This window comes from Mustela putorius, unplaced genomic scaffold, assembly GCF_011764305.1.
Source record: "Mustela putorius furo isolate JIRA1106 unplaced genomic scaffold, ASM1176430v1.1 tig00004066_pilon_pilon_pilon, whole genome shotgun sequence".
NCBI lineage: Eukaryota > Metazoa > Chordata > Mammalia > Carnivora > Mustelidae > Mustela > Mustela putorius.
The window spans coordinates 49078-75582 of NW_025422197.1; the positions used below are offsets into that span (position 1 = coordinate 49078).

The window sequence follows — 26505 nt, forward strand, 5'->3', positions numbered from 1 at the left end:
GAGGGTAGAGCCAATCCTGTGGGGAAAAAACAGAACAAAGACCTCTGAAAGGAAGGAAGCCAAGGGAATGTATGTAAGCAGAAGTCTCAGAGAGTATGGGGGCTCAGTTTGCCCCTAAGCTTCCTGACAGCTGTAGCAGGAAGAAGGGGGCGGACGAGAATTCCCAAGGTTCCATTTTCTGGAAAAAGGGAGGCACAGGGACATGTCTAAATGGACATTTGTCTTGGGCTGGAATTCCAGAAGAGCTGATCTTGTGGCCTGCTCGGCAAACATCCGGGACCAGAAAATCATCTGTGATTTCATGAGGCGCTAAAAGCTTCTTCACACACGTGATTTTCTGAGAGTCAGAAGGCGGGTGGCGGGCTGTGTGTGTCAGAAAACACATGAACTTCTATCCCGAGGAGAACCTTGCGTATACTGCCATTTTCCACAGCATTACGGGGATGGGAGGGGACTCAGGCCACGTTTCCGTGTTTGTTCTCTCTCCACAGCACACACCACACAGCCCTCTGTGGGAGTAGCCCCCGGTCTCTGGTCTCGGTGGGGAGACAGGACAACTCCTTCCAGAGACTGGGCCCAGGGCCGAAATGGCAATTGAGACAGGCCCAGGTTTGGTGGGTTTGGAGGTTTCAGACTTCTTATCGCCTGGGAGGCTGTGGTGATGGCTGGTTGGGTCAGCCTGGGCCTGCTGTAAGAGGCAGAGAAGTATGGCGCCTAATCGTGTGATTTGGAGAGGATTCGTAGCATCTTGGTCAAGGTGGAAGGTGTGACGGTAATCAGGAGGAGGCAGCGGGTGGTTCAGGGTTTGCTTTTCCCCATGCTCAGATATGGCCCCTTTTGATGTCATCCCTTTTCTGCTTTCTGCCTGGTGAGCCCTCCATGCAACCCCTCTCAATCCGTCCCACCCATACAGGTGAGGCCCCCCCCCCCCCTGACGTCGTCCCCATCTACCATGATTGATAGGGGAGAGATACTGTTGGTCTGATATCACCTTCGGCCACCAGCCTGCCATACCAGTCTGCCTTTTCCAGTTCAGGGCACCATGGCCCCCTTTGTGGTCGCAGCAGCACATTGGATTCATGGAGGGCATCGCTGGAGATGTGCCGGTGAAGGGTGGAATGGAAATGGAAATGGAAGGCTGCAGAGCTGGCTCTGGAGTCAGACAGGCCTGGCCAGTAACTGGCTTCTATGCAAATTGCTCATCTGATTTTCCCTAGAGATCAGTGAGGACAAGTGAACACCGACAGAATGATGTATAGGGACCCATGGACTTGTACACACCACAGGAGACACATGCGCTTCTTCCTCTAAAGTGTGTTGGAGACTCAGAACTGCATGAAATTGAATAAAACTCCAAATGAACCCGTTGCTTTTTTTTTTTTTTCTTACGAGACTCTTCCACTTATTTGAGAGCGAGCGAGAGAGAGCGAGAGAGTGAATGAGCGCAGGAGGAGGGTGGGGGGCGTGGCAGAGGGAGAGGCAAAGGAGAACGTAGGAGGGAGAATGCAGACTCCCCACTGAGCAGGGAGCCCAACACAGGGCTCCATCCCAGGACCCTACCATCATGACCTGAGCCGAAGGCAGATGCTTAACCCAGCTGGAAGCACCCAGGCACCCTGAAATGAAATCCAACTCTTGGTTGAAGGAAATTATAGCCCACTCTTCACCAGTCCTTTTGGAAAGTGAACCATTGGCCATTAATGGGTCTCTCCCACTCATGGGGCTCTCACACTTTCGGCACAGCTCTGATATTCTCATGTTCCCTCACACTTTTCATGTGCCGTCTCTAAGTTTTTAAAATTCTTTTTGCCTCACCTGAGCCATCTGCCTCAAACAGGGAGCCCTTAATTCTGAGCTCACACATTCATGAAGAATATGCAGAAATCTCATTGCCTCTGCCATGAGGTTCCAGCATGGATCCAAGACCCTTGGCTTGACAAACGATTGCATGGCTGCCCGAGATGTCTGGGTCCCCCCCCTTCCTTTCTTGCCATATCTCTCACCACCTGCAGCACGAACGAACCACCCTCCATCTGCCCCCACACACCACACCACCGCCCACGTCCATCCTTTCTTTAAAAACACCTGAATTTGCCACTCATTTGTGCCTGAGTATTTGCTCATACTCTCTGCTTGCCCTGGGAATGGCTTTCTTCTCCCTCCTTTCGCCATTGGTCCTTGTCCCTTGAAGATCTTGCTTCAAATGCTACCATGTCTCCTCTCTGCTGATGATCCCAGCCGCTTGTTGACAATTTTTTCCCCGTCTTGCTCTAGGCTAATATAGTGCTTTGGTAACACCTCTCCCCCCCCTGCACATATTTACTCATTCATTCATATTTGGATACATCACCACCAAGCAGAGCTACTCTAACCCAGTCCTGTCCTCACTGATTCTGGGAGCTCAGAAATGAAGGTGGACCCAACCCCTAGTCTTCCTTTGGAACATCCTAGCCCCTAAGCAGAAGCCAGATACATAGACCTGTGGCAAGTCATAAACGGTTCTAAATGCTGCATATAAATCTGTAATGGGTTATGCACAGATACCACTGAGGAGGGTTCCAGGAAAAGCCTTCCTAAAGGAGTTTGCCCTTAAATTAGCCTGGGAAAAATAGAAGAGACTCTACCTCTGCCAGGGTCGTTGGGGTGGAGGGAATAGCAGATGCAGAGAGATGTAGGGAACATTGTGTGCAAAGGCACAGAGGTAATGGTACAGCCTGTTTTTGCGGAGGGGGAGTCAAATAAGTCTCCCTCTCCAATAAGAGCTGAGGGTTACCCTGCCAGTAGGTGGCAGCAGGGGCCTTAACCTGCTGTTCTATCCTGTGGGTGTGTTAAATTGAGGTATTTTTGTCTGCATCTCATTCTTTACCTTTTTGACCATTGCCTTGGAGCAGAAACATATTCAGAACAATTGGAATTTAGGCACTAAATAGCAAGACAGATACTACTCCCATTTACTGTGTGCCCTGACTCCTGCATCCGCTATACCAAGAATCCCTCCACTGACCTCCCATTCCTGCTTGAGGTTTGCCCATCTTTCAAGTCCTGCACATTCACCCCTTCATTTCACTCAGTTGGGACGGCCCTGGGTACCTAATCTGCTTCAATGCCCACTGCTGGCTGATTGCTGGGAACCCTGAAGTGAATCACAACGGAGATCCTATTCACTGTCTCTGGGTGAAACAACACACACACACACATACACAACACACACACACACACACACACACACACACACATGAAAAGTTCTCTGTCAATGACAACACAAGCCTGGGGACGGATGCCATCATGAGGGAAGAAGGTGTCAGGGAGTTGGGCTCCCTGGCAGAAGTGAAAACTGACCTGGGTGAAAGAATGCAAAAATGGGATGCCAAGATTTGGGAGAGAGGGCTGTGAATGGGGAAGACATTCTCTAGCCAACCGAGGCCTGCACGATACAGGGAATGAAGGCTGGAAATATCCAGGGGTGGTTTTAGGGAGCCTCACGTAGGCTGGAGTTCCTGGAGCAATGTCATTTGAGACACAAGAAATGGTAGAGGTGAGACCGAAGGCTACGAGTGCTGCAGGGGTGTGACGAGGAACATGGAATAATGTCTTGAAGGTGACAAGTGGAGCCATGAAAGGGAAGGACATTATTTGGGTTTGAGTTTAGGAAGACCTGACTGAGCATCTGCTGCCAAGATGCACTGGCCGCAAAAGGAAGGAGCAGAAACCAAAGAGAAAGAAGTCTTGAATTTGGGTTTTGTTAGTCTGGAATGGAGAGGAGGGGTGGGGCCTGGGGATATATCCTTCAGATTAAACCAGCAGGAATCGGTAGCTGTTGGATGTGGGGAGTGAGGGGCACAGGAAGATTCAAGGGTGATGCTCAGGTTTGTATCTGGAGTGACCATGTGGATGATAGGGTCTGTAAAGGACAAAGTCACACAAAGGCAGGATGGGGGAAATATAGCAATTTATTGTTTGAGGCAAAATACGTTGGAAGCATCTTCAGACGTGCAAAGGGAATGGGTCTAACAGTGATCAGATATGCAGTTGTGGAAGGGGAAGAGTGGAGAACATTGGACAGGAGAAAGATGTGGTACTGGGTCATCATGGAGATTCAGGGACTGACAGTACAAGAGCTAGGGAAAGCGACCCAGGGAGAACGTGTTTGAGCCAGAAGAGCAGATCCACGATTGGCAACCTGCTAAGGTCCAGCACCACTGATCTCCTCAGCTCCTCTGGGTGTCTAGCTCCACCAGCTTGCAGCAGTCTGCTCCGAGCTCTATCTCGCCACCACTTCCCTCCATTGTGTTACACAAGCATAATCATTCTCTTTGCTTGCCCCATGACTGAAAAAAAAAAAAAATCAGAAAGCACTGCTTAGAGAAAATGGAACTCATGTAAGAGACTTGAATCAAATGGGCCAGATGAACTGGTCGGAGAGTAAGGAGACGTTTTGCCATCTGAGTTTTCCAGGACAGAAGATTCCTTTCTGGGAACAAAAAGTGATCGCCAGTTGTGAAAATACATCAGGGGGATGCAGTCTGTGATAAGGAATCAAAAAAACACGCACGTGCACCCCGAATGTTTTCTACCAGCCATGTCCACAATAGCCAAACTATGGAAAGACCTACATGTCCATCAACAGATGAATGGATAAAGAAGATGTGGTGTATATATACACCATGGATACTATGCAGGCCATCAAAGGAAATGAAATCTTGCCATTTGTGAAGACGTTGATGGAACTTGAGGGTATTATGCTTAGTGAAATAAGTCAATTAGGAGAGAAAGACAACTATCATACGATCTCCCTGATATGAGGAAGTAGAGATGCGACATTGGGGGTTTTAGGGGGTAGGGAAAAGAATACAATGAAACAAGATGGGGATCGGGAGGGAGACCAACATCATCAGAGACTCTTAATGTCACAAAACAAACTGAGGGTGGCGGTGGGGAGGGGGTAGGGATAGGGTGGTGGATTATGGACATTTGGGGAGGGGTATGTGATATGGTGAATGCTTTGTGAAGTGTGTAAACCTGGTGATTCACAGACCTGTTCCCCTGGGGCTAATAATACATTATATGATTTATAAAAAAAATAAAAAGTAAATTAAAAAAAAAGAATCAAAATACACCTATTGGAGTTTTTGGAAACCAACTAAGAGAGGAGTCAGGTGTGTGGCGGGGGCTGAAGCCAGTCTGTTGGTGTGGAGAGGAATAAACTGGACGTGAACCGACCACTGCAGTTGGTGATTCATTACCTTGGTATGCTACAGGGAGGAGAGCAAGATGGTTTTAAGTTTTGATGGGATTGGGATCAGTGAGGGATTGTCTTAGTGGGTGGAAAAGACACAACACTTTCCATATCCTAAAGAAGACCCAGGAGCTTGTGTGGGGGCAGTTTGGAGAGAAGGGTCTGACTGGCGGAGGAGGTGATGGAGCCTGCTGAGGGAAGGGGCATGGGGTCCAGGACAAGACTGTTTTGTCCTTAATAGAGGAAGAGGTGTATGGGTGTGTGAACCCTGTGCAAGGGTGGGTGTGGGCAGTAAGAAAATCCCAAGGGGACATGGCCTGGTGGCCATTTAGTTTTTCTTCATTAGAAGGAAAGGAAACATTTTTCCTCCAAGTGAGGTGGCATGGCAGCTGAGGGGAACGTGAGAGGGTGGTGAACCTGGGTCATGCCTCTGGCTTATAGGAATTGGTTGAGGTGTGAGGCCACCCAGGGAGCCTGGACCATGAGGAGATAGGAATGTGATTTTCCCCAGAAACTCCTCACTTGCTTCAGGTTATAGCAGGAAATCTCAGTACAGCTGGGCTCTGCCTTGGGCCTGGGCAGTGGTATGGTGGATGACCCAGGTCCTTTGAGAACTGCTGTAGAGCGTCAGGAGAAAGTGGAGACAGAGCCTCCACCATGCACGTGTGAAATTAACTCAAAGGCTAGAGGTGGAGGGAAAGAGCAAGATGTCCTCCCCTTATCCTCCCTCTTTCCCCCTGAAAGCAAGAGCAGGAGATAATGTGATTCCAGGCTTGTGATCAGAGAGCGCCTGAATGGCAGAGAGGAGAGTAAAGCTGGCTGTCCCAAGGCAGCAGAGCTTACTTCAGGCTACTGAGCAGCACATGACCCTCAGCAAGCGCCCATACTTCCCTAGGCTGAGCTGACACTGGCCCCCAGGGACACATCCCGCCTCCCACTTCCCCTCATCTGTTCCAGCCCCCAAGCTCTGCAGAGGGGAGATGGAGTGGGGGGGGAAGGGGTCAGCAAGCCAATCACATCCTTGGGCAGCCCAAGGCATCTGCACCTGGTCTAAACCAATCCCCTCTGAACAAACAGCTCACCCAGCCTCTGCTCCCTCCTTCCCTGGCCTACTTCTCTGCCCAGCAACAGCTAAGAAAGGAGGCTTAAGGAAGAGAAGGGAGGCCTTGCAAACAACTCAGCCCCTGGCAGCAATGGAGCTGGGCCCCTGGCTCCACTCTATAAAGGGAGGTTAAAACAATACTGCACATTTCCTGGAGCGCCCAGGCAAAATGTCCCCAGGGGCCCTCAGGGTCCTGTGCAAGTCAGCTCTCATGAACAGGAACTCACATATTTACAGAGATCCTGATCCTTGAGTGCCTTGGGCCACAAGCCAGCCCTTCGTTCACACTCCACAGTTCTGGGGCAGGCGCGCCCTGGCTGACAGAAAACCCTGAACAGCAGAGACACAGCTCTGGTAGAGGAGTGGACATTTAAAACAAACAATCTCACAGATGCCTATTTAACTAGAAGCAAGAGAAGGCCTAGGAAGGAAAAAGGCACAGGGTGCTATGCCGGAGAATAAGAGGGGGACCTGATTTAGACTGCCTTTCCTACTTCTTGTTGGTTTCACTTCTTTTTGTCCAGATTTACGAGGGCTATTTTATTCATTATTTTGGCGCCCAGAAGCCTCCCACCTATCAAGAAAAACGTGGTATTTGTTGTTAATACAAGTGGCTGGCTCAATGTTTGGCACCACGATGAAGCAGGTAACAAGGACCCCCCGTCAGACCTGTTATAGCTCTTGTTTTAGAAGGCTCAGAAAGCAGAGAGTACAGGAACAGTGGTCCCCTGGGACCAGAGACTCTACCCTCCCATGACCCTGGGATCTTAGAGGCCAAGCCCTCCCTTGGGGTCCTGGTACCTTGCACATTCAGGAGCCACATAGACCTGAAACCACAGAATACTGGGAACATTGAAACATTGGACATGGGGGGCTGTAAACCATCAGGACCCTTAACCACAAAACTTCAGATCACCAAGGGGCCCAGAGCCATAGAACCTTCAAGCTGGAGAACTCTGGTGTCATAAAAACCCGAGTCAACAGTATAAAAAGGAAAAACCATAGTCAATTTAGACTCTGAACCTTCCAGAGGCCACAGGTTTGTTTTGTCTCATTTTGTTTACTTTACCTCAAAGCCAGAAAAATACAGTGCACTGGCATTGTAGTGTTTAGAAACTACAAAGTCCCGGATCCATCTAGATTTAAAATATTGTCGCCCTTCTACAGAGCACCCTTAAAATGGAATACTGGGGCCATAGGCCAAAGAGATTTTGAGTTTAGAGCCTGAATCCATAAAGTTCCGGAAGCAGTATTTTGAACTACAATACTCTGGGACTTGAGAATGATAAAGTCCAAGTGACCTGGAGCAGTACACAGCCTTAAAGTTCTGAACCATAGAGCCCATGGGGCCCAAGTCTACTAACTTGTACGATACCAGAGTGTAACCAAACTGGGGGAAGGGAAATATTGAAAGCTGTCTTTTGTAGTCTCAAGTGTAGGGGAAAGGCTATACCCAACTCCAAACTTTTCTAGCCTACCCATCCCAACTAAGGTCAGGAAAAAGCTGAGGAGCACTTGTGGCGGTCATATTTCAGGGGCATAGTTGCCCCTTAGTCTTTTAGCATGGAACTATGAAATGCTTCTTCTCCTCCCCCCCCACACAATATCACCACAATGCACTGCACTCCTGCAAAACAACAGGAGATTATAGCTGATGGAACTGGAAGCTTAGAGTCTTTAAGAAAGACTATCCCAAGCAACCCAAGACAATAGAGGAGTCAAAAACAGGATTCTAAAAGAAAATTTTTGCCTCTGACACATGAAACTGTTAGCACCTAGCAAGCACAACCTAATTCCTGGCCGGATAAACATAGAATCTCCCACCAAAGGCCTATTTACCTAGGGATCTTTTTTACGTGATACATCATGTCTGCTTTCACATTTCATCACCAAAAACTTACATCAGCTATGCTAAAATGAAAACAAACCAAAACAAAACAAACACAGTCCAAAAAGATGAATCAATCATCAGAACCAGACTGATACGGCAGAGAAATTATTAGACCTGGAATTTAAAGTGGCCATGACTAATATGCTAAGGGCTCTAATGGGAAAAGTGGATAACTGCAAGAATAGACAGGTAATGCAAGCAGAGATGGATACCCTAAGAAAGAAAAAGTAAATGCTAGAAATATAAAACACCATAACAGGAATGAAAAAATGTCTTTGGTGGGCTCATTAGGAGACTGAACATGGGCAAAGAACAAGTCCACTAAGCCTGAGGATATGTTAATAGAAACTTCCCAAACCGAAAAGCAAAGAGGAGAAAGAATGTAAAACAAAATAAGAAAAAAGGAGAATATCCAAGGACTGTATACAATTAACAAAGTATCACATATGTGTAATGGGAACACCAGGAGGAGAAGAAAGAAAATAACACAAGAAATATTTGAAGGATTACTGGGTACAAGATTTTCCAAAATAAATGACAGCCACTAAACCACAGGTCTAGGAAGCTCAGAGAGCACCATGCAAGATTAAAAAAAAAAAAAAATCTACACATAGGCATATCCTATTCCGACTACAGAAAATCAAAGAGAATTTCTTAAAAAAAAAAAAAAAAAAGCCCATGGAAAATATCACCTTACTTATACAGGAAACAAGAATAGGAATTACATTGGACTTCTCTTGAGAAATCATGCAACAAAAGAGAGTGAAACGAAATATTTACCGTATTGAAGAGAAGCAAACAAAACAAGGAACCCCCCAAAAACTACCAGCCTAGAATTCTGTATACAGCAAAATAGTCTTTCCAGCGTGAATGAGTTTAGGAAGACTTTATTAGCCAAACAAAAATTGAGGGACTTTTTGCCAGTAGACCTGCCTTGCACAGGTAAATGTTTAAAGAAGTTCTTCAGAGAGAAGGGAAATGGTGTAGTTCATATACTTGGGCCTACATAAAGAAAGGAAGAGTGTTAGGAAAGGAATGAATTATGGATAAAGAAACTCTTTTCTTTTTTAATTAATAGATGTAACAAAAAGAGTTTGCTGAAAATAGTGATAGAAATAATGTGTTCAGTGAATACAGCTTATAGATAAGTGAAATTAATGACAGCAATGTTACATAAGAGCCAGGAAGGATGAATTGGAAATATTCTTCCATGAGGTACTTGAAGCTGTATAGTGTTTTCTGAAAGTGGACTTGGATTAGTTGTAAAAGCAGATTACACACACTCTAGGGCAATCACATAAGAAAAAAAAAACAACAACAACAACAACATTAAAACCATAATGGCTCTGCTAAAAGACAAGAGAAAATGGGATCATATAAAACACTCAATTAAAACCACAGAAGACAGAAAAATAGTTTAAGACCGAAAAAAGGAAGGAAGGAAGGAAGGAAGGAAGGCAGGCAGGCAAGGAGAGAGGGAGGGAGGAAGGAAAAGAAAAGAAAATCAAGGGTAGCAAATAGAAAACAGTTAAAAACATGTCAAATACTAATCTATCCATAACAGTAATCACTTTAACCATGAATGGTCTAAATACACGTATTAAATGACAGAGACTATCAGTGTTGATTAAAACAAAACGGAACCTAACAAAAACAAACAAAAAACAAACAAACAAAAGCAGACCCAACTCTGTGTTGTCTACAAGAAACCCATTTTAAATAAAAAGACACAGATAGACTAAAAGTCATGGTATGGGAAAAAAAGATATCCCATTCTGAACACTAATCACAAAAAAGCTGAAGCAGCTATACTAATTTCAGATGAAACAGACTTTAGAGCAAGTAAGTTATCAGGGATAAGGAGATGCGTTGTTTAAAGAAACAAAGCACAATATCCCTGACAGATAACACACTGGTTGATCTCTTGGTAAATATGGCATTGTTTGCATGGAGGATCTGATTCACAAGACCTATAAAGTATTACTGTAAAGTATTTCAAAGAACCAAAAAACTTCCAGGGGCCCTGCAAATTATCTTCTCCATGAAGTGGAACGAAGAAAAGGATCACCCATTTTGTGGGAGGCGCAGTTGCTGGCAATAGGGAAGACCAGATGAACAGCTTATTAGAAGGATAAACTAAGGTATCTGCCATCACTATTTCCGCAGTTTGGCCAGTTAATAAACCATGACTGCTTTCAGACTGAAAAAAAAATCTTATATAACTATAATTATATAATGGCTCTCCAAGAAGACACAGCAATCCTTAATGTGTAATGCACCTAACAATAGAATGTCAAAAGACATGAGGCAAAAACTGTTAGAACTGCAAAGAGACATAGATGAAACCACTGTTATAGTTAGAGACGTCAGCTCCCTTCTATCACAAATGGAGAGATCCAGCAGGCACAAAATCAGTAAGGACAGAGTTTAACAGAACAGCACCATTAATCAGTTGAATAATTGACATCTACACAGTACTTTCATCCACAGCAACACAATACACATCCATCTCAAGCTCACATGGAATGTTTGCCAAAATAGACTACATCGTGGGCCGTAAAACACGCCCTAACAAAGTAAAAGAGTACAAATCATACAATAAATATATGCTCTCAGACCATGTGGAATAAACTAGAAATCAATAACAGACAGATAGCTGGAAAATCTCAATAGATTAAATGACATACTTCTAAAAACACGATTTGTCTCTGGTTAGTGGGAGATTCTCAGGAAGGGCCATCATGCTCTATGTTTCAGTCCTCTGAATGAAAACAAGAATGAGTGGCTAAATCCTTAAAACCATGCAACATTTAGGCCTTAGTACCTTGTAGAGAAATAACCTTTCAGTCTTGAGGAAGACTTCAGCTCCCTATTCCAGAATGTGTGACCTCTACCCTGAGCTCATCCTGTGGCAGGAAAGACTCTGATCCCCTTGAAAGCATTCAAGGCATCTTCTATCTATCAGGTTTTTAAGGTGTAGAGAAAGTTGGGTCACAAGTGGTATTCCCTGTGGTCTCTGAAATCTATAACAATATAAAACTTGGAAGGCATAATGTTTAACACCTCCAAAATATGGATTTGCATCCGTGGTTTCATCAGTGACTAGTTTGTGTGACCTTGAGCAAGTCACTCTGCCTCTCTGAGCCTCGGTGTTGTCACTGATAAAATGGGTATAATATCAGTATCTTTTTCCATTGTGTTGCTATGACGATTAAATGAGCTGATGCATCTAAGTATTTGGCACAGTGCCTGAAACATAACAAGTGCCCTGTAAAGAGGTACCTAATACTAGGACCTGCATTCCCTGTTCCCTGAAACTCTAATGTGCCTAGACCTATGCTAGGTATTGTTACGGATAAGGGAGCCAAAAGGGAGAAGTATTGAAAGCCCTGTTCTCAGAGGGCTCAATATCAGTGTGGAAAATGAAAACATTCTACATATGACAGCGAGCAAACCATCTGGGACAGGGACTATCTGGGTACAAGGGGCATGGGTCAGAGTAAGCAATCAAGGAAGGGCTGCCCAGAGAAGGAGCAGTGAAGATATGAATAAGTAAAGGGGAAGTGGAAAGGTCTGTTACCTAAAGGGCACAATAAGAGCAAAGTTTGGGGGTGGGGGAATGGGATCTGGGTTTATCTGGGGACTGAGGAGAGGATCCGCCTAGAAGAAATGGAAGGTGAGGTAAAAGAACAGATTACACAGGGCAGAACCAGAGCTTGCAAAGTCACTTAAAGGAAGTTATAAAGACCCAGAATCATAAAGGTCTTAAGCTTTAGGGTCCTGGAATCACTGAATCCTGGGTCATGGGGTCCGGGAACCATGGAACACATAGGGCCCTAGCACCCTGAAAGCATGGAGCTTCAACCTTCTAGACCACCACTGTCTAATAGAACTCTCTTGATGATGGAAAAGTTCTGAAGTTCTGAGGTGTCCCATACAGGAGTAGCCACTGCTCTGCAATAACCCTTGTGTGGTTATTGGGGCACTTGAAATGTAGCTACTGCAAGTAAAGGAACAGTTTATTCATAATTTTTTTCTTCTAATTCTAACTAGCTTACATTTAAGTAGCTACATGTGGCTAGCAGTTCTAGGCTTAGATCCATAGGGCCTGTAGCATTTTGACCCCGAGAATTCTAGACTTACGGAGTGCCGGAGTCAGAGAGTCTTAAAAACCATACCACACTTAGGCCTCAGTACCTTGTATAGAAGTAACTTTTTAGTCTTGAGCAAGACCTCCAGCCTTGGTCCATCTCCTTCATTTCACCCATATCCCACAGACTGAAAAGGCCACGAACGTGATCCTGGGTGGCGCGCGGGTCAACGACCACTTCTAAACCATCACCTTTTCTGACTTGGTTAGCATCTAGCTAGCATCCAGAATATCCACAGCACCAAGGACTACCTGGGTCACATGGAAGCTGGTGGTCGTAAGTGTAGACCTACCCACTAAAATGGATGGGCTGTGGTAATGTGGGGAATTCCTTTTTTTATCTATCTATCTATTTTATTTATTTATTTTTCTATTTTAGGTAGGCCCCATGCCCAACATGGGCCCCGAACTCATGACCCTGAGATTAAGAGTCACGTGCTCTACTGCCTGAACCAGCCAGGTGCCCCAGATATGGGGAATTTTTGAAATGCTCCCTTTGTTCCCCCATCTACCTCACCTTTCACAATACCTGAAACATCACTATTATATTTTATACAAATATGTCCCTTCATCCTTCTGCCTCCCCTTTCCTAGTTGAAAGAACTTAGCACTATGTATTTTAGGGCACATTCCTCTTCGGCCCTGCGTTTCTTTAAAGCACATACTCAGAAAAATTTGCCAAAACTTTTAAAAATCAATAATCTATGTAGGTATTTCCAAGCACTTGGTCAAGCTGTTGCCCTGATTCTGGCTTTTGATCAATCGTCTCTCAGAGAAGTACTGAAGTCTCCCCGACCCGCCACCTCTGGTAAACTCAGCCCTTCCTTCCCCTATAGCATGGAGGTGGGGTTGCTATCATTGGGGAGATGCCTGTCTGACTAGAGAATTAGATATCCCCCCAGGAAACAGGCAAATCGTAGTCTGAGACAGGGAAGTGATAAAAGCCAAGGACATGTGGGCCCCACTGTCAGATCTCAGGGAACCCGTGTGGGGGGCAGGAGTGTTGGGAAGGATAAGCAGCAGAAACAGCCTGAGCAAAGATGAGAAATGACTGAGCCTGAGAGGTTGGTGAGGTTGTCTAAGGTGTCTGCAATGGGGATAGAAATAACTAGAAAAGATGGTCTCACGGTCTGCTTCCCAATTAGGGACCAACATCAGTGCAGCTCTGCTACAGCATAGCATTGCTAAACCACAGCAATCAGAAGACTGGTCAGGGCTGCAGTGTGAGGAGGATCCGTCTCATCATCTTCCTGACAGATGCGGAGCCCATAGCCAGTGTGATGACCCCTAGGGTGATCCTCTCCAACATCTGTCAGGCACTGGGCAACAGGGGTGTCCCTTTTTAGTTTGGCCTTCAGGGATGAGGCTGACTTCCCATTGCTGTGTCACCTGCCCCTGGAGAACCAGGGAGAAGCCTGGTGCACGTATGAGGGCACTGATGCAGCCCTACAGCTGAAGGGCCTCTATGAGGAGATCTCCATTCCTTCCTCCGCTGGCAGACGTGCATTCTTGAAGGGAGAGCCTCCCCTCCTCTGGGAGGCTTGGTTGGGGCCTCCCCTTGGACCTTTTCCCCATTATTTTCGTGGCTCAGAACTGGTGGTGGGCAGGACAGGCACAGGCAGGCAGGTAGGAAAGCAGGAACTTGGCATCCACCTGGCAGCCTGTGGCCCCAAGAGTCAGCTTCTTGTAGCCTGCCACAGTGGGGCAGCCACCAGCAGAGCCAGAAGAACTCTGGTGTCCCAGGGGAGTGGGCCTACAACGTAGCCCACTTCACCTGCTGCCTCTGGGCCTACACCACCAGTGGAGAGTTGGCTGAGGGATGCTTCCAAGTCTGCTCGCCGCCTGCTGGCCACCGAAGTCCTCAAGCTGTCCCTTGAAAACAATGTTGTCACACCTCTGACTTCACTGGTCATGGTGCAGCCCAAGGAGGCAAGTGGGAAGGTCAGATCACAGATTTCCACTGCAGCTGTACTAGGGCACCATTATGCCTTCATCCGCCAGCAGACGTGGCCTCGGGACAGGCACAGCCCCGTCAGCCTTGTTACCCAAGGTCTCTCCCAAATTAGGGCTTGTGAAACCAAGGTCCTACTTATCCCCAATGGCTCCTGCTTCTACAGAAATTATGTCCAGTTCCAAGGAGTTGGAGCCACTGGGTCAGGACACTAAGTACCCTATCCACCCCAGCACACCCCAAATCCCCAAATCCTACACAACAGGATTCCGGCACTTTGGTTCAGCCAACTCTCAGAACAAAAACTGCTACCTTTGGCCCTCAAACTCTGGTGCCCTATTGCTTCTGAAGCCCAGCGTGCCATCACACCAGAATCCTGGTACCCTATTACCCATGACTGCCAAGACACAAGTCCCACTTCTGAATCCTAGCACCCCATCCCAGCCCAAAGCTGGCATTGTGAAACATGATATTCCACTGTCCTCCAAACCTGGTGTTCCATCACAACCCAAACTGGATGCTCTATCACATTCCCAACTTGGGATACTCACATCACAGTCACCCAAAAGCTTGCCACAGGCCAATCCTGGAGTCTCCATGCTTCAGGTCTTCAAACACTTATCACAAAACTAGACCAAAGGTTCCTGCTCACAAGACCCCAAACAATCTGTCACACCCTAAACCCAGCATCCTCTTAACCTAACATCCCTAAAATCCTAACACCTCTTTTTTTTTTTTAAGATCCCATTTATTTATTTGAACAGACAGAAATCACAAGTAGGCAGAGAAGCAGGCAGAGAGAGATGGAGGAAGCAGGCTCCCCACTGAACAGAGAGCCTGATGCCGGGCTCGATCCCAGGATCCTGAGATCATGACCTGAGCCGAAGGCAGAGGCTTTAAACCCACTGAGCCAGCCAGGCACCCCAGTCCCACCACCCTCTTAACTCTAATACCCCAGCTCCCCAAAATTACCCAAGCTTATCATTTTCCAAACCTAGCACCCCAATCCCCAATAAACCCAAAACCCCCGTTATCCCCCAGACCTGTCAGACCAATGCCCCTACCTCCTCAGGATCCAAAACACATTCACAAGCACAACCTCAAGTCCTGCAAGTCCCAGCAAGACCATGACCACCTCTGTCTTTGGAGCACCCTTCCCCAATTCCCTTTGACTCCACCTTGCCCTTTCTGCTGCCCTGAGAAAGCTCTGGCTTCAGCAGGATCTGCTGCTGGGGCCCCCCAAACACCAGGCAAATTCTGGGACTACTTGTGTCAGAAGTCCCAACAATGGGCCTCTCCAGCAGCTCCAGGCCTATGCCAGAAGGCAGCCCCCAAATGTGCCAGTCTTGCTGCCTTCTAGCATCCTCCCTGAGGTGGCCAGCCTGCTCCATTTCCCTGAGGAGCTAGAGCTGCTGTCTAAGTCAATGGTGGAGTCCATGATCATGGAGTCCTTGAACACACCAGCTTTCTATACCTTCCTCACTCCTGATGAAGATGGTTAGTGCCACGGGCAAGAGGTCAAGCCATGAGGAGGAGGTAAGAATGGAGAGCTCCGGGAACTAGGAATGTACAAAGCTTCTGCAGATTCTAGTGATGACAGTTTGCCTGTTTGCTTGCTTTGAGACTTTGAATCAGATACTTAACCTCTCTGGGCCTTAGAACCTAAGCACAGAATTAGAGGCCCTGAGAGAGGAGGGATATTAAGACTGGGAAAGCGAAACAGAAGAAACTGATCAAGTTGTGGTTTTGACATTTGCTCTGTTGGACAACAGAATTGCTCATGTTTCCAGGACAGGGTAGGGATACAGGGTTCTAACTGGAGGCATCACTGGGTAAGGCAGGTCTGATTAGTTCTTTTGTGCTCTATATATAGCCCTGCTTAAGGAGAGGGGTACACAAATTGGAAAAGATAACAATTATCCTTAAATTTCCTAAAGACTGTGAAGTAACAAAGGTTAACATTTTTTAGTCCTTTCGTATGTGCAGGTACTTGTCTATATATTGCTTTTTTAGTCCCTCATTTAATACACATACACACACTCACACACACACAACCTGTGGATACCTGCATTTTTTTACTCATGGGGAAACTGAAGTGCAGGGAACTGAAGTAACTTATTCCATGTGTCACACAACTAGGCGTCCTGCATCATTGGATGGCATCATTTGGGCCTGCATCATTTGGTTGCAGACTGAATGTGCTCCACCACTCCATTGTTCTCTCTTCCTAAGAAGAGCAACATTTCTTGGGAGACATTATAGGGCAGGATTAGAACTAGTTGGTGGTGGCAGTAAGTCACCAAGATACAGATTTGGGCATGAGATCCTTGACATGCCCCTTTCCTTCACCACCTGCCAATATCCCATCCATCTTCAATTCTTGGCAATGTTGCCTCTGACATATTTGCTAAATGCACCCAGTTCTCACCACCTCAACTGTCACTATCTTAGGGCAGACTACAATCATGTCTACCATAGAAAACTGTTCCATTCTCCTCACTGGTCTCCCTGCTCCCTCTCTCGGGATATTTTTTTTCTTGCTTGCTTGCTTGTTTTCTTTCCTTCCTTTCTTTCTTTTCTTCCTTTCTTCTTTTTTTTTTCTTTTGCCATCCTTCCTCAGCAGCAAAAGGATTATTGAAAAACAAAGATTACTTCATGTCCCGCTCCCACTTAACCCCCCTCAAGAGTTTCCCATCTTACCTAGAATGAAGCCCAAAGTTCTTTTTATACCCGACAAGGCCCTACGTGATCTGCCCTCTATCCTATACCCCTCTGACCTCACTTTTTCCCACTCACTCTCTGAACTCTATCCACCCCCCAACCCTGGCCTCCTCTCCGTTCCCTAATGGGCCCTGCCTCAACCCCAACTCCACTATGGGACCTCTCTCAAGCTGTTCTATTTGATAATTGCTCTGAACTTACCTGCCCTGGTCCCTGTCTACCATGCTCATCTTTTGCATTGCCACTCAAATTCTAGATCACAACTTAGATCTTGGCTCAGATGTCCTTCCCCACCCTCCCCCAAACACTCCAGACTTCACATCAAATATCTGTAACTCCCTCAGTCATTTAAGTAGTTTTTTCTGGGGCTCCTGGCTGGTTCACTCAGGAGAGCACGTGACCCTTGATCTCGGGATTGTGGGTTCAGCCCCCCACGTTGGGATGTAGAGATGATCTCAAAAACAAAACAAACCAAACAAACAAACAAACAAACAAACAAAAACTAGGTTGTTGTATGTAAGTGATGAATTACTGAAACCTATTCCTGAAACCAATATTGCACTGTGATGTTAACTGACTAGAATTTAAATAAAAATTCGAAACAGAAGAAAAGAAAAGAAAATTCTCCTTGAACTACTGAAAAAAAAAGTCTTAAGAAGAGAGAAAGTGAGCAAGAGAGAGAGAGAGACAGAGATATTCACAAAGACCCAGACACAAAAGCAGAGGAGACGAGACACACAGTGACACATAGAGACACAAGGACACAGAAGTAACCAGGGAGACATAGGTCAAAACCATAGCCCAATATACCAAGGTTGAAGAAGTAGAAGCATAGAGACATGATGACATGGTAACTGACAGAAATGGGATAGGGGATGGGAGAAGAAAACAGAGACACAAGACCACAGATCTACAAAATCATAGAAACAGAGATGTTACTTATACCAAGACTTGGTAACAAAGACCCCAAGGACATGGGCGCATGCAGAGGAGCCACACCAAGAGTCAAACTGGAGCACAAACTTTTATATACTCAGAGATCCAGTGACAAAAGCATGGGAATGCAGACACACCCAAAACTGTGGACCAACACCAGCCAAGACATTAAGGGTTAGGGTTAGGTTAGGTAACAGAGAGGCATAAAGACAGGCAAGCTGGAGGCCCAGGTACAGTGGAGACACCTGTGACATAGGGACACAAGAATTTAGAAAAGGAGTGAGGAGAAAGACACACACACACACACACACACACACATACACATCCCAGAATAAGTAGACATGGGGATGTGAATCCACAAACACAGCCATATGGATACAAGGTAGAAATGGGAACAGATACACAGGATCATGTCTGGAAGGATCAAGATAGGAACAAAGAAAACCTAGACACATAGGAACGGACACACAGAACATAAACAAAATGGGCAGAGACACGGTGGACAAAGGAAATCTATCCAGAGATGCAAGGGGATTGCAGGGGGGCAAAGACACAGAATAAAAATAAACCTGGGGATACCCCAGAAACAGAATCACACACAAATAGGCAGGCAAGGCCAAAAATGAAGAGATGGGGACAGTGAATCAGGCACAAGGGACACAGAGAGTGGCTCAAAAAAAATAAAAAAATCCATGAGTAGGAGAAGACAAAGGGATGATGGACAGCAGAGTAGGGGAATGCTGTGCTCACCTCGCACACAATCAGAACTAGATAATTATCAAATCATCCTAAATGCCCCAGAAAGAGACCCTGAAGACTGACAGAACAAACTCCACAACTAAAGGGAGAAGCCGAGGCCACATCCAAAAAGGTAAGTGGGGAAGTGGGGATCCATGGACTAGGGGAGAGAAAAGAATCCTGGGTGCTGCAGAGGGGCGTGAGAGCTGTGGTCACAGAGAAGGGTAAGAGAGAGGAGCATGCAGGGGAGAAACGCATAAAGAGAATGCATCCCCAAAGCCACTGGCCTGGAAAGCAAGAGTGCTGCTGAATTTCATGATTCTTGCAACCAAGGGGGCTTAAAGGCTGGAGTTCTAGAGGTCAGTGGGGCTTGGCTGGGAATAGACTTGGGGGGCACTGCCCTGCTCCTGAAGAGAAGGCAGGCAAAGGACCTGAAGGGCAGACAGTGTGGAAACAGTGATCTGAGAAGCACCTTGGGACACACAGTGGGAGGGTTTGTTTGTTTCTTCTCCTAGTGTGTCCCTGAGAGCCAGTATTCGTGGAGATGCTGCTCTGGGGACAAAGAAGCTGGCTGGAAACTATTTTCCCTCCCCTGACCCACAGCATAAACACAGAGCCACCTGCAGGAAGCAACACAGCACCACACACTGGCTGCCTAACCTGCTTACACCAAAGCCCCACACCCCTGCACACTGGAGAGACATCCTTCTCATTCAAACTTGCTCCAGTCCCAATGCAGAGGGCCTCCCTTCCCAGAAGACCAGAAGAGAAACCCCTGCCCACAACACAATCTTCCAGCCAGAGAGTTCTTCAGCGCTTCAGTTCCAGTTCAGGTAGGTAGTATCAGGTTCTCATCTAACAAGCAGGGCTAGAGCACACGTGCTTAAAACTCACCACAGTTCTGGCAAAGGACAAAACACTGACCACCCGCAGGCAGAGGGGGAGAGCCTCTGCTGCACAGACAACATTACCCCTGAAAGATAGATCAGCCAAAAACACTCCAGCAGAGTGCACACACAAACACACACCAGAGACACTCACTGAAGTGCCAGGCCCTGGACACTGCATGACCTCTCTTCTTCATAAAGCCATTGCTCTCAGAAGCAGGAATTCATAACTGGCTATCTATTCTCACATTACATATGAAGGCAGAGACCTAGACAAAATGTGTCACATGGAGGAATTTCATCCCAAATGCACTAAAATAAATAAATAAATAAATAAATAAATATAGGCCGTGGCCAGAAATTGAAGCAAAAATATATAGAAGTAACATGAGTGAGGGAGAATTTAAAGCAACCAACAAAAGGAAGACTCACTGGGCTAGGGAAAGAGTGGAAGAGTTCAGGGACCCTTTACTCCAGAGATAAAAAGAGTTAAAAAGCCAACCTGACAGAAATGAAAAAAGACCAATGAACTGGAGATTCAAAACTGGCTGGATGGAATGACCCACAAGGATGGAAGAATCATAGGAAAAAAATGAATGAGTGGTTATAAAGATAGAATGATTGGAATAATAATGAGGCTCAAATCGAAGAGGAGAGAAAGATGAACTATGGATCATGAGAAAAGGCTTTGGGAACTCAGTGACAGCATCGAACCTAATAACACTTGTATCATAGGAAATCCCCAGGAGAGGGAAGTGTTGAGAGAAAAAGGGGACAGGAAGTTTATTTTGAGAAAATAATAGCTAAAAACTTCCCCAATCTGGGGACGAAAACAACCATTCAGAAACAAGGAGACACAGAGAAACTCCCCATCAAAACAAACAAAAGCAGGCCAAACACCAAGACATATGTAATTACATTGGAAAAATAGAGTGGAGTAAGTTTAAAAATGTTAAAAGCAGGCAAGACAAAAAGAAGTCCTTAAGCTTACCAATTGGAAGATACAATCAGGGCTAGGTTCAGAATTTCTCAAACAGGAAACGTGATGAAACAGAAAAGCCAGAAGGGGAGTGGCATCATATATTCAAAGAGCTGAAATTGAAAAAATCTGCCACCTGGGAATACTCTTACAGCAAGGGGCTATCAGAATAGAAAGAAAGATACAGAATGCCCAGACAAACAAAAAATAAAAAGGATATCATGACCAATAACAGGAGCCCTGGAAGCAGTAGTACTAAAGGGGGGACTCTTTGCAAAGGAGAGATGATAATGACAAGAAAGGGTCTCAATCAGGAAATGACAAAACAAGTAAAAAATTGGCAATCAAAGTTACATACTATGAATAATTATTCTGAGTGCAAATTTGACTACGGAAATGATCCAATTAAAAGACACAGGGTTGTCAGAGTGGATTAGAAAAAAAAAACAACACACAACAACCAAAAAACAATGAGGTTCATCTATATACTTCGTACAAGAGACCACATTTCAGACCTAAAGACAAACCTGAAGATTGTGAAAGTGAGGGGTAGGCTAGAGAAACATTTCTCACACAAAAAAAATGTCAGATGAAAGCCAGCATAGTTGATTCTTGTATCAGACCAAGTAGATCTTAAAAAACCAGACTGTAACAAGGAGAAGAATGACACGAGTTCATAATAAAGGGGACAATGACAGCAAGAAGATCTTAACAATTGGGAAACAGTTATGGGACCCCCAAACACCAGGAATCCCCAATGACACAATTAATAACAAACATCATAAAGGTTCCTCATTGGGACAATAATCCAATAATAGTAAAAGGGACTTTTTCTTAACACTCCACTTACAGCAAATGGACAGATTCATCTAGCACAGAGAAGAATAAATCAACAAGAAAGAGAAAGAAAACAACGGCTTTGAATGACACATGGACTAGAAGGACTTTACAGATGTATTCCAGAAAACATTTCCTCTTAAAAAATTAAAAACAGCAGAATACACATTCCTTTCATGGTGCACATGGAAACATTCTCTGGAATAGATCACATACTAGGTCACAAATTTCATTTGCCTCAACAAATACAAAAAAGATCGGGGATCATTTACCATGCACTTTTTCCTGACCACAAACACTATGACACCACAAGTCAACCAGAAGGGAAAAAAAACGGAGAGGGAGGATCACGAATTATCATGAATGTTTAAAACAACATGCTCCAATAAGAGTGAATGGTCAGAAACTAAAAATTACACCGAAACGAAATGTTGAATGAAAACACAATAGTGCAAAACCTTTGGGATGCAGTAAAAATGGTCCATAGGATAAGGAAGTATTATAGCAATACAGGCCTACATTATAGGCAAGAAAAATCTCAAAGTAAAGCACGGCTAACCTTATACTTAAGGGAGCTAGAAAAATAAACAACAAACAAAGGCAATAAATATCAGCAGGAAGGAAAGGAAATAATAGAAACAGATTTAACAGACACAGATACCACAACAAACAACAACAAACCAATAGAGGCAGATCAATGACACCAGGAGCTTGGTTCTTTGAAAAAAATTAATAATTCAGTAAACCTCCTATCTAGACTTTTATAAAAAAGAAGATGAGAAAGGACCCAATAAAGTCACAGTTGAGAGAGGAGAAATGACCACCAATAACCAGCAGAAATATATCGGCATTATAAGAAATTGTGAATAAAAACAAAACAACAACAATATACCAACAACCTAGAGAAAAAAACAACCTGGTATAAATTTCATAAAAACATACAATCGTACCCAAAGATACAGATGTTAGGTGAAAAGAAGGGCCATAGGTACCCCCAATGTTTCATAGAAGCAATGTCGCACCAATCACCAAACTGTGTGAAGAGCCAAGATTGCCCTTCAACAGACGAATGGGATAAAGAAGATATGAAATTCCCCACAGACGAATGGAATATTACACAAACCAGCCATCAGAAAGGATGAATATCCAACTTCTGTAGTCAGACATGGACTGGACTGGGGAGATTATTGCTGAGTGAAAGTAAGTCAAGCAGAGAAAGAAGTCATTTCTCCATATGGTTTTCCCTTTACTTTTGGAACATCAAGGGATAAACTGGAGGACATTAGGATAGTGAAAGGAAAAGTGAATTGGGGAAGTCAGTGGGGGAGATGAGTCATGAGTCGACTGTGGGACTTCCCTAGAGAACCCAACTGGGGGTTTTTGGGAGGGAGAGGGGGATGGGGGGATGGATGCGGCCTGGTGGTGAGTAATTGAGGAGGAGGCATATAATCGCGTGATTGCACTGGGTGTGGTGCATAAACAATGAAGCTTGGAACACTCTGAAACAAAATAAAATTTCAAAATTTAGATGGTTAAAAATATAGTTATCTACCAAATCTGAAACCAAAAGGAACACAATTTGAAAAAACCAGACCCCTGATTACCCAGGCAAAGAAATTGAGTCATTAATAAAACAAACAGAACAAAAAAAGCAAAAAACTTCCCAACACAAAAGAGTCCAGGGCCACACAGCTTCCCAGGCGGTGGCCCCACATTCCTAGGCAATATTTAAAGAAGACTTAATTCCTATTCTTCTCAAAACGATTCTAGAAAATGGTAAATGAAGGAAAACTTCCCTCATTCGTTGTATGAAGCCCGCACTACCCTAAACCCTACCCCGATAGAATGCAAACCGGACAAAGATTCGCAGCAAAAAAAAAGATTTTCTCTTGGAAAGCTACAGGCCAGTATCGCCTTATTGGAACACGGGTTGCAAAAATTCTCAGAAAAATACTAGCAAACACTAATCCAACAATGAATTAACAGAACCTTTACCCTGCGATCCAAGTGGTAAACTTTAATTCCTGAGCTGTGACCATGCTTCATCACTTTCTGCCAAATCAATCCATGTGATACACCACTTAAGATAGAAAGACAGGCGAAGAGAACCACATGATCCTCTCAACAGATGCACAAAAAGCATTTTGACAAAGTAGGAAATCCGTTCATTACAAAAACTCTCAACAGACCAAACTAAGGTCGGAAGGACAATAAACCCTTAAAAAGGCCAAATACAAAAAGCCCACATCCACTGTCATCCATCAATGGGCAAAAACCGGAGGGAGCTCTTCCCTCTACAATCATGGAAAAGTACAGTGATGTCCACTCTACACCACTGTTATTTGACCATAGTTTTGCAAGTGCTATCCACAGAAGTCGGGACAACAAAAAGAAATATAAAAAACCTGCCAAACCAGGATCGCAAGGATTGAAGTATAGCCCTTTCGCTACTTACTTGCGATACGCATGGAGTAAGATAGAAACCCTAAAATAGACTCCATCAAAAAAATTCTTAGAACTGATGCGACACAATTCAGTTAAATTGCAGGATACAAAATCAGCATAACAAGGAAACTCGTTTTGCCCTTTCATACATCAATAATGAAGCAGCACCATCAATCCGTTTACAACTTGCAGGAAAAAACTGTAAGATACCTAGCAAGAAACCGAGACCATAACAGTTAAAAAGAGATGTTCCCTGTTAACGTAAAGACACTGATGGGAGGGACTATGGCTTCGTCCCTAGTAAGGAGGGACCCTAGGATTGCCTCCATCCTTTGAACACAGATAGATCCTCTCAAATCCGTTCTGAATACCCAGCAATCAACTGATGTTGATATAACAGACTACACCGCTAGATGGGAGAGAAGAGGCCACCACTGGAATGATGGAAGGTTAGGAACTACAGAGAATGTGGTTTGTGGGAAGAAAGGGGGCATGGTCAGCTGTAGAGGGATGGGTGGCCCTTGCTGCAGAGACAGGCAGTAAGAGTGGCGCACACAGGTAGATGTATGAAGAGAAAACTTCTGCAAAGCCATTGACAAGTCAAGGCATCAACCTGGGACAGCCTGCATGATCTGGGATCATCTAATGTGCATGGGGAGGGACTATTTGTATGTTTTTTGGACTGCATCCACAACGGTTGGCTGGCCCTCTCTGGGGACAAAAGAACTGGTAGGCAACCACCTTCTCTCACCCAGCCCTTCAGGCATATGTTGCAGATACACCTGCCGAGGGCAGCCAACCCAGACCAACTGTCTGGGTTTAGCCGGCGTTTGTCCAAATACCGTTGACCTTTTCTCTGGCATGACGGCCTTTTCTGGGTCACAACCTGGGTCAGTCCCACCACTGTGACACTTTTCCCCAGAGGACTCAGGCCTGTGGTCCCCTGCCACAGATCAGGTCCCTGAGGTTTTGAATTTGTCATTAAAACATCATAGTTGTGGCTGAGATAGAGCCAAAGGGCACTGTACTGATCCAGGGAGACACGCACCCAGAGACAGCCAGTGTGGAAGCATTGATCTGGGAAAAAAAGAAAAAAAAAAAGCCTGGGATGCATGGGGCGATCATTTGCTCCTGCTGAAAGTCCTGTCCTGAGAGCAGAGGCATGGGCCTCTCAGACTCCTGTCTCTGGGGACAAATGACGTGGGCTTTGACCCATTGTCTCTTGTCCCGCCCCTCATCATAAACTAAACTGCAGTAAACACCATAGTTCCAACACGGGCTGCCTTACCTGCTTGCTACCAAGTCCTGCCTCCCTGTGCTCTGCCCATCACATCACTGGCCATTCTTGGTCAATGTCTGCTAAAAGACCAGCTCAGTTGGCCCAGCCCCATAAGAGCCAATGGAAGCCCCTGCACACAGGATGCGATAGGGACCACAGAATTCTGTAAAGGTTCCCTTACTAGTGAAAAAAAACATCAGTGTCCCTTTTACCCAAGCAGACCGTAGGCACGATAGATTAAAAACTCGCCAGAGCTCTGGCCAAGATCCAAACATCCCCCATGCAGCAAGGAAACTCTGCAGGACCACTGGGCCTTGAGGATAGAGCATGCGCAAAAACCAGCACCAGAGGGCACATAGCACATGCCATAGTACCCTCCCCTGAAGCACCAGGTCCTGGACCTTATATGAACCCTTCTCTGTAAAACCATTACTTGCAGGAGCATGAACCACAGCAGGCTTTTCTAACATGCAGAAAAAGACAGAAACCTAGGCAAAATGCTAAGATGGAGGAATTTACCCCAAAAGAAAGAACAAGAAAAGGTCCTGGCCAGGGATCTAATCAAAACAGATATAAGTAATATACAAGACCCCAAATTTAAAGCAATAATCATAAGGACACTAGCTGGGCTTGAGAAAAGCTTGGAAGACATCAGGGAGACCCTTAGTGCAACCATAAAAGGGCTAAACACCAGTCAGACCAAAATGAAAAATTCAAGAACTAAGATTCGAAACTGGATGTAATGAGCACAAGGATGGAAGAAGCAGAGGAATGACTATGTGATATAGAAGATAGCATTATGGAAAACAATAAAGCTGAAAAAAAAGAGAAGGAAACATTTTGGAACACAACAGTAGACTGAGGGAACTCAGTGACTCCATCAAACATAATAACATTCATATCATAGAAGTCCCAGAAGAAGAAGAGAGAAGGGGGGACAGAAGGTTTATTTGAGGAATTAATGGCCCAAACTTCCCCTAATCTGGGAAAGGAAAGAGACATCCAGTTCTGGGGTCACAAAGAACTCCCAACAAAATCAACAAAAAGCAGCGCCAACACCACGAAGATATTGTAGTGAAATTTGCAAAAGTAGTGGTGAAGAAAAAAAATCCCCAAAGCAGCAGACCAAGATATCCCGAACCTACAAGGATACCCATCCAGCTAGCAGTATAATCTCTCCACAGAAGCTTGGAGGGGGCAGGAAGGAGTAGGCATGATGTATTCAACATGCTGATGGGAAAAATGTGCAGCCAATAATTCTCTATCTAGCAATGCTATCAGTCAGAATAAAGTAGGGGCTAAAGAGTTTTCCCAGGCAACAAAAACCAAAGGAGATTGTGACCATTAAACAGA

The 26505-nt window shown here is 45.2% G+C and overlaps 1 pseudogene; it reads left to right on the plus strand.

Annotated features, from left to right (window-relative positions):
* Positions 1 to 1079: 1079 nt before the first annotated feature.
* LOC123389893 lies at positions 1080 to 15832 on the plus strand (annotated as a pseudogene).
* The last annotated feature ends 10673 nt before the right edge of the window (positions 15833 to 26505 follow it).